This window comes from Rhagoletis zephyria, unplaced genomic scaffold (genome assembly GCF_001687245.7).
Source record: "Rhagoletis zephyria isolate East Lansing unplaced genomic scaffold, Rhagoletis_zephyria_1.1 Rzeph_scaffold_00315, whole genome shotgun sequence".
In the NCBI taxonomy this organism is placed as follows: Eukaryota; Metazoa; Arthropoda; class Insecta; order Diptera; family Tephritidae; genus Rhagoletis; species Rhagoletis zephyria.
In genome coordinates this window covers 19,316-28,579 of record NW_016157399.1, presented here as the reverse complement: position 1 = coordinate 28,579, position 9,264 = coordinate 19,316, and the positions used below count along the sequence as shown (strand labels likewise).

At 35.2% G+C, this 9,264-nt stretch overlaps 1 long non-coding RNA gene across 1 annotated transcript in view; it reads right to left on the bottom strand.

Moving 5' to 3' along the window:
• Window positions 1-9,007, bottom strand: part of LOC108358935 (uncharacterized) — a 21,014-nt gene extending 12,007 nt beyond the window's left edge. Inside the window, exons 1-2 of the long non-coding RNA XR_001846855.1 lie at window positions 8,996-9,007; window positions 7,790-7,793 (exon numbers count right to left, since the gene is read on the bottom strand). This is a non-coding gene — a long non-coding RNA (uncharacterized LOC108358935). The remainder of the gene's footprint in view (window positions 1-7,789; window positions 7,794-8,995) is intronic.
• Between the last annotated feature and the right edge of the window lie 257 nt (window positions 9,008-9,264).

Sequence of the window (9,264 nt, the reverse complement as noted above, 5' to 3'; positions counted from 1 at the left end):
CGATGTTTGGGCCTCGGAGTGTGCGTACGTCTAAAACACTGGAAGCGTGCCTTCCGTCTATCACAACATGATCGATTTGGTTTCTCGTTTTTCGATCCGGAGACAGCCAGGTAGCTTGATGGATCTTTTTATGCTTGAACCTAGTACTGCATACTACCATGTTTCGGGCCCCGGCGAAGTCGATCAGCCTCAATCCGTTGTCGGACGTTTCGTCGTGGAGGCTGAATTTTCCGACGGTGGTTCCAAAGATCCCTTCTTTGCCCACCCTGGCATTGAAGTCGCCAAGCACGATTTTGATATCATGACGGGGGCAGCGCTCGTACGTGCGCTCCAAGCGCTCATAGAAGAGGTCCTTGGATACCTCATCCTTCTCTTCCTTCGGGGCATGGGCGCAGATGAGCGAGATGTTGAAGAATCTCGCTTTGATGCGGATTGTGGCTAGACGCTCGTCCACCGGGGTGAACGACAGTACTCGGCGACGGAGTCTCTCTCCCACCACAAATCCAACTCCGAATTTGCGCTCCTTTACATGGCAGCTGTAGTAGACGTCGCAAGGCCCCAGACGTTGCTTGCCTTGCCCCGTCCAATGCATTTCTTGGATGGCGGTGATGTCAGCTTTTGTCCTTACGAGAACATCAACTAGCCGTGCAGAGGCACCTTCCCTATTAAGGGTCCGGACATTCCAGGTGCATTCCCTCAAATCGTCGTCCTTTAAATATTTGCCGTGGTCGTCATCATAAGTGGGGGTCTCATCCGAGGCTTTGCCTTGGCGGGTCCCAAGCCCAGCGCACAACCCATTGCAGGGACGGGGGTGGTTTCGCAACCAAATACACATTTATATAGCGAGCCGCTTGCTCCAAGCAGACACCCGCTTGCAGCCGCACCTACTGGTAAACTGACGCTGCAGACCTCAGTGAGCCCTTAAACCAAATAAGTCGGAGTGGCCCCACCGAAGCTTCCTCTCTTTCTGCCGTGATCCAGGGCTCCACTCGGATTGGTTACCGCATCTCTCACATGGGTTGCTCACGTTGCCCCGAGTGCGCGAACGAGGACGCAAGATTCGGGATTGGGTATAGCCATGCAACTATAACTGCATACCCAACGCAACGACTATACCCCATTGCACTCCAATTAGCTGAGGTTATTAAGCTTTAAATTTCGGAATTGAGTTTTGTGTTCACACATACGTCAACTGCGCAATTAGCGATACGAAATCAGCTGCTGGATTACCTACAGTGTTGGAAAAGTTGGTTCAATCGTACGTGTATTTAGTTTGAAAGTGCATTCGGTACAAAAACCACAATTTTAGGTACATTTGGAACGTAGCCAAATCACTTCTCAGGAAATCAGTTCTTATTTTTATTGACATTTCAATGCATTTTCTGTTGCGGGCAACTGGTCCAATACCTTCCCTCCTTTGTGAAGGGGCATACAAATGATACAAAAAGGTGGTCAAAGTAACGCAACTGTAGTTGATTTCGCCAGATAGACGGAAAATATTAATTTTTAAACGTCAGATCGGAGAACTGGGAGGAAAGTAATTCACCATTTCTACAACATAGTTTTGTCTAGCGCTGCTCGAAGAGATTCTTTTCATAGCCAAAATTTGTTTAATGTGAGTACAGAAGTTGATGTGGTATCGATGGGAATTTTTATCCTCCTATCTTCTTAATATGAAAATACATATTTACTTTTTAGGTACATCCATCCACTTTTAGATAAAGCTTTCCGTAAATTAGGTACAATTTTATAATTAAATCTCCATCCCTTATGGAATATCAGCTGTAAAAGGACAGAAACAAGCAGCTGATTGCTCTTTGTTCAATAAACATACCTCCAAGCAAAATTAAACATACCAGCAGGATTGCATAGAGAATCTGACACAAATTATTTGCACATTAATAATTAATTGGCAATTAATAAATTGAATTTTTGTATGATAAATTGGGTCAAAATTAAGGCTTAAATTGGTGAAAAGGTTCTTAATTGCCAATTAGGTGCCTGTTTGAAAATAGTCTTATTTACAACAAGGAACACTGTGGGAAGAATATTGAAAGAGAAAACAAACGAGAAAGACCCGCTAGATAAACAAGGCGTTTATAAGTTAAGCTGCGAGTGCCGATACAGCTACATAGGACAAACAGGATGAAATATAAGGACAAGGTATCGAGAACACATAAGGGATTATAATAAGAAAACACGAAAACCAGAGCATACAACAGAATCGAACTTCGCAAATCACATGATAAAAAATAAATGCGCTCCAATGAAGATTGGACAAAGAGCAGAACTTCTCCATAAATACAACATAAAGGACAAAGATTGGATATATTAGAAAATATGGAAATATATAAACGGAAGACCTTCAAAGGACAATTAATAAATGAGCAAATAAATACTATATCGGACGTACTGAACCTCTAAAATTAATGTACGAGAAGAAAAATGACAACAACAAAATATTAAGGATAGACATGGAAGGGAATACACTAACTACAAAAACAAAGAAGGTAAAAATCACGGATTTCTACCTGCCAGCAAAAACAAGCCACAACAATTCATCTACCTATTGAGCATCGCATATACTACAAAACTTAAGTGCACATTTAGGATACCTACCCTAAAATGCACATCAGCGGCATTATTACAACGCTTTTATCAACTTGCAATGTTCTGTGTCCAGAAATTTTCAATGTTGTTTGTCCAGAAACTTTCCATATCGTGTGTCCAGAAACTTTTAATGTTGTGTGTCCAGACAGCTATAAAAGCTTTTCTTTGCAAAGTTCCTATAGACATCGACCCAGTTGGTTCGAGAGGTAGATGTCGCCCTATGGACAACGTACGCTACAGCGGAAATGGAGAACACGCCATTTCTTTAAATGCAATTAATTGGTGCTCGTATGTATGTACATTGGAGTGGTCCAAAAAAATAAAGTCGGAGTTTTAATGCCGGCACACCCTAGGATTGATCTATATCGAAAAAAATATACCCCCATTTTTTATTTTGAAATCAAAAAATATTTAGGGAGTGCTCAAAGCGCTCAAAGTTTTCCATGTATTTTATATGGAAAAAAACATCTTTCCGTAGAAATAGTGTAGAATTCTTGAAAATCAATATTTTTCGATCGATTTTATTTTCAGGAGATTCCCAGTAATAATACTCAATTGTTTCTTTAACAATTTTTTCATGGTAACTATATTTTATAGGTCCTCCAAAGCCCTTAGAAAATGCAATGGGGGACCAAAAAAAACCTTTAATCATAAAAAATGGTTAAATAAACAATTGGATATTAATACTGGAAGTCTCCTGAAGAGTACCACAGTTTTACGGTCGAAAAATATTGATTTTCAAGAGTTTTATACCATTTCTACGAAAAATTGTTTTTTCTCCATATAAAATACATGGAAAACTTTGAGCGCTTTGAGCACTCCCTAAATATTTTTTGATTTCAAAATAAAAAAATATGGGTATATTTTTTCGGTATATAACAATCCTAGGGGGTGGCGGAATTGAAAATCCGACCTTATTTTTTTTACACACATTTTTGGACCACTTTAATGTACATACATATGTGTGTGCATGTGTGTACATCAATATATTAATATCGTTGAATTATTTTAATATCTATTGCAAAATTTTATACAGACAAGACTAAAAAGTAGAAAATAAATAATACGAAAAAACTTTTTAATATACAACACTTTTATAAATGGACTGAAAAGTATAAAATAATAATTCTCAGTCCCATAAAATTTGTTCTGATAACTTTTGATTTCGAAATTTTAGCAAAAGTCATTATAAACAGTTTATGAGGTTGAAAATGAAAAGCGTGGGGCGCATGCAATATAAAGCATTACATTTAATTGACAATAGTCAAACTACATAACATAGACCTAAAGTTTCTACAGAGAAATTTGAGATCGACTTTAAGCGGTCGTTATTCATATACCCATATACATACATACATTCATATATTACTTTTCATATCAATTCAAGTGTATTACATGCGCCCCACGCTTTTCATTTTCAATTTCATAAATTGTTTATAATGACTTTTGCTAAAATTTCAAAATCAAAAGTTATCAAAACAAATTCTATGGGACTGAGAATTATTATTTTCTACTTTTTAGTCCATTTATAAAAGCGTTGTGTATTAAAAAGTTTTTTTTTTATATTATGTATTTTTAACATTTATAAGGAAACTGCTCCGATAGATTCATTCAACATACCTTCACATTAGCGATACCTGCCTTGCAACTATTATCAATTATCAAAGATGGTATTACGTTTATCTACACTGGCCCTGCAATTACCTAATTTTACAAGCTTTTATTTATTTTGCTCATCTTGCATAACAAAGAAAATGGCTATCAATTTATGTAGTTATATAGATAATTAGATATCATTCGGTAAACATTTCGCTTGCAGTAATTTCTACGTGCTAAGTGCTCCTCCATTATTTGGTTTCATAGGGATTCGGATACCTTCCTCATTGAAGTAGTAAAGAAAATTCGCTTAAGTGTTTTTTTCGGTTAAGTGCACAAGTATTTCCGTGCAAAGAAGGATGAGCAGCTAAGCAAAATATACTGCAGTTAATAAGGAGTACAAATACGATCAACCAACAAAAATTATCCAGAACGAAAAATGGTACTGGTACTGGTCAAGGGCTGACGAAAATTCGTTCCAAAATACATGATACACCCACCCTGTCGGAAACAACAATAACCAAAAAGGAACTCTAAATTCCGTTTTCAAAACATGTTTGATTTCTATCAGACGAAAAATAGTCAAGCTATTAATATATAAATGCATCAAGTACGAACATAATGGTTGTTTTTAAATAAAATAAAAATGGAGGGTTCAGGAACTAATAGAAACCTATTTTCATGTTATACCCGACGCAACCTATAACCTACACTGAGTTTTGTTTCGGGTGTATTTCGTATTTTTTTTTTGTCCATCACATTAATTGGTTTAGTGCCAAATTTTTTTATTTTTGTAAAGAAATCTCCAAATTAGGTTTTGTAAATTGCAACTAACAGCTTTTACTAAAAATTCTATTTTAATCGATCTTCATCAACAATTATTATAAAAGTATCGATGTTGTGAAAATCGATTTTTTTTGGAGTTCTACTGACTGTCACAGAAGAAAAATTTCGTTTGTTCTCTCTCTTCTTTGATCAAGATTTCGTGCTGCCTCCTAAATGGCAAACATTTCTTCTTAATACACCCGTGAGCGTTGATGTGCTTGGATTATCTGAATGACCAGGGATTCCTTTGATCCATGAACTGGATTTTATGGGTCTTACTGCTACAATAATGGCCACCCCGGACAATTTGCAAGATCGCATTTAGGGTGTATGAAAGCGTGAGACAAAGGTGGCCTTACACCATTTTGCGCTCTTTCTATGCTGAATTCGTATAACATAAACATAAGGCCAAACAGACCAGACATGCGGGGTTCCTATATATTTCGTCTGCAGCGCCATCTATTGGGTCAATTTTTTCAAAAGTATTGCTTGTCATAAAGTGAATACTGATTATGAATTTCAACTAGATTGTACAATAAAAACGAATTTTCTAAATAACTCTTAACTAGTGGGTCCATTTTTCGTAGACGTATTTTTCGGTGACAGGTAATAAGGTCAATGGAAATAAGGTCAATTGACTTTATTTCCCACCCTGGTGCGAAATAAAGTCAATTGACATTATTACCTTTTCAAAAGCGAAATAAAGTCAACAAAAATTTGGAAATAAAGTCATTGACGCTATTTCCTCACTCAAATGGATAGTAATCCATCATTGTTGTGATAGTAATCCACACACAATCATGAACTACCACCAATTGATTCTATTAAAAAAGAATTTAAATTACGAATATGTAAAAACACGATGCGAAAAAATTGATTTTATTTCGTTTTTAAAAAGGTAATAATGTCAATTGACTTTATCTCGCACCAGGGAGGGAAATAAAGTCAATTGACCTTATTTCCGTTGATCTTATTACCTGTCACCGTATTTTTCATACAAGTAGCATATAATTTGAATTTGAACGAAATCGGTATATAAATACGACTTTTATGAATAACTCGATTCCAGTGCCTCCTAGCAAGTTTTCTAGCAGCCTGTGATATGACCACATACATATGGAAGGTATAGCCTCCGAAAATTTGTCGAAATCTATCCAGTCGTTTTTGAGTTAAATCCGAACAACGAAAACGGCTATCATTTTATATACAAACATACATATTAGCGTGGGCCGAAAATTCGATTTTTTAGAAGTTCGATTGGTAATAGCAAAAATATATTATGCTCTAAAAATAATCTGTGTGAAATGTGAAAATTTTTTGTCAATATCCTAGGCTCGCCCAAGTCCACCAAAGTCTAGTCTAGTCTAGTCGAGTCGAAATTTTAGACAATGCCATGCAATTATCGATACGACTCGGACTCTCGAAAAACAACTTGCAGTCGACGCGACACTCGCAATGAGGCTGAATATATATGTATATGTAGATAAGCGAAGGGTTTTTTTGTGTCTAGGGCATCAGATCTGCACCGTTCGTCCGATTTCGCCACCGTTTAAAAAATTAAATTCAAATTAATTTAAAAGTTAAATAAATTATTACAATGCGGGTATCAATCGAAATGATTTTGCAAGAGCCTTACTTCTTAAGCACATGTTGAAGGGTTTAAGAAACCAAATTAATTTTAATTAAGGCAATATGGGTGTCAGACGAAAGAGGTTTAAGAAAGATTTAGTTTGAAAATAATTAGAAGATGATTGCCACCTGTTTGAAAAGACGAATTTAATTAAACTATACACAAGTTATATTAGATTATAAAATGTGGGTGTTAAACGATGAAGTGTTAAGTAATCTTTAGTTTAAACATTTAGAATATTTTAGAGGTGTTTCAAACGGTTTGCCACCTGTTTAAAAAGATAAATTCAAATTATTTAGTTAGTTAGTTAGTTTATTTCTAAACTATGTATATTTAAGAGAGTTGGTCACGTGGCAATCAAATTCAACTTATTTCATCACAATCGCAGACGAAAGAGATTTAAGAGGATATTTATGTATTTGTGAATATTTTAGAAGGGGGTTGCCACCTGTTTGAAAAATCGTATTGAGATAAGTTTTACACAGGTTATATGAAATATTAAAATATGGGTTTCAAACGAAAGAGTGTTAAGAAATCTTTAGTTTAAACCATGATGCAAAAATGAAGGTAGTTCCATTTAAGACATTCGTTGTTGTTGTTAACCATTTGACTTTCAATAAAATTATGACATTTCATAAAATTCATGCTACCTGATCACCAGAAGTAATATATTTTTATAAATATCGATAACAAAATCGATAAATATGGATAACAAAATCTATAAATATCGATAATAAAATCGATAAATATCGATAAAAAAGTCTATAAATATCGATAACAAAATCGATAAATAGCTATAACAAAGTCGATAACAAAGTCTATAAATATCGATAGCAAAATCGATAGCAAAACCGATAAAGATGTCGATTATTTCATCAATAAGTCTCGAAAATCCCAAAAATCGCTAAATTTCCAAAATAGTTCCCAGATTGAGTCTCTGTGTCTCCCTCTATATCCTTTCCTCTTTAATTACCTTTATTTTAATTTTTCTTCCCCTATCTTCATCTTTACTTTTATCGGTATACTCATCCTCCTCTTTGTTTTTACTTTTATATTTATAATTTTCTTCATCTACTTATTCCCCTTCACCGTTGCCCTTATATATATAAGTAAAGCGTTTAAATTTACTTTGCTCTTCCTTTTTGCCCTTATCTTTACGCATATTTGTTTTTGTTTTTATTTTTACCTTTGCCTTTATCCTTTTCTTTATCTATGTATATATGTACTCACCATAACTTTCATTCTTGTATTGGTCTTTTTCTAAGTGTTATTCTTTAACCTTTTATTAGTTGTATACCATATGCATACACACAAGAAGCACTTGTTTCAGCCCCGTTGCATCATTTCTGTTGCACCATTTCCATTGCACCATTTCCGTTGCACCATTTCCATTGCGCCATTTCCGTTGCACCATTTCCGTTGCACCATTTCCGTGTGCAATTTCCGTTGAATTTGCCAATTTACTCCCAACCAACCAACCGCCGCTAAAGAAGTTTCACTTCAAAAATTACCAAGCACTGATAATGGTTTTTGATTTGAAATGTTATTACATTGGTATAAATATGAGATAGAAAATACTCCGATTTATTGTTTTAATATTATAAAAGTGGCAAGGCCATTAATAATTCTCACAATTTATGACACTTCAAAAAATTTTCTTATCAGTCAAAAGTTGTTTATTGAAACTAGCTTCTTTGCTGTATCATGTTTTATACATTTAGAATATTTTTGAGGTTTTGAAGAAATTTTTCACTGGCTTAACAAGTTAAAATTAAATAATTTAAATGAATAATTAATTAATTTAAATTAATAATTAAGAGATGGGTTTGAAAGGCTTTGTTTTTTTTTTATACCCGCGCGCACTTGTGGACAAGGGTATTATAACTTTAATCACATAACGATTGTTTGTAACAGCCAAAACGAATCGAGATAGATATAGACAAATGTATACATAAATGATCAGAATGAAAAGAGAAGTCGATTAAGCCATGTCTGTCTGCCCGTCCGTCCGTCCGTGTACACGATACCTCGAGAAAAAATTTAGATATCTCAACGATATTTGGTATGTAGATTGCCCTTTACCCAAGGTAGGCTGATATTGAAAATGGGCGAAATCGGACCGTAACCACGCCCACTTCCCATATAACGGTAGTTTCCAGAAATACGAAATACGATATTTTAGTAACTATTGAAGCTTATTTAAAATAAGAATATTATAAACTTTTGGAAAACGGGCGTAGCCACGCCCACTTATTATTACATGTGTATATCTTGGTAACCGCTGCACTAATTTTTCCCAAACTTGCCAGAGTTGTTAGCCTTGGCACCACATACCAAATGGCTGAACGAATCGGACAATAACCACGCCCACATCCCATATAACTACGGTGACCATCCGTTCTGTTTTTTGCAGGACCGTACTGTTTTTCAAAGGTCGGTCCTGCGTAGTTTTTCAAACCTGAAAAACCTGAAAATGTACTGCTTTTTTCCAAGTGTCCTGCATTTGTCCCGCATTTTATTTGTTATTTTAAAATTATCGGATAATGGATGGATTTTTTAAAAAAAGTGTTTCTTGGTACTTTTCGTAGCTTTTCTTCAATATC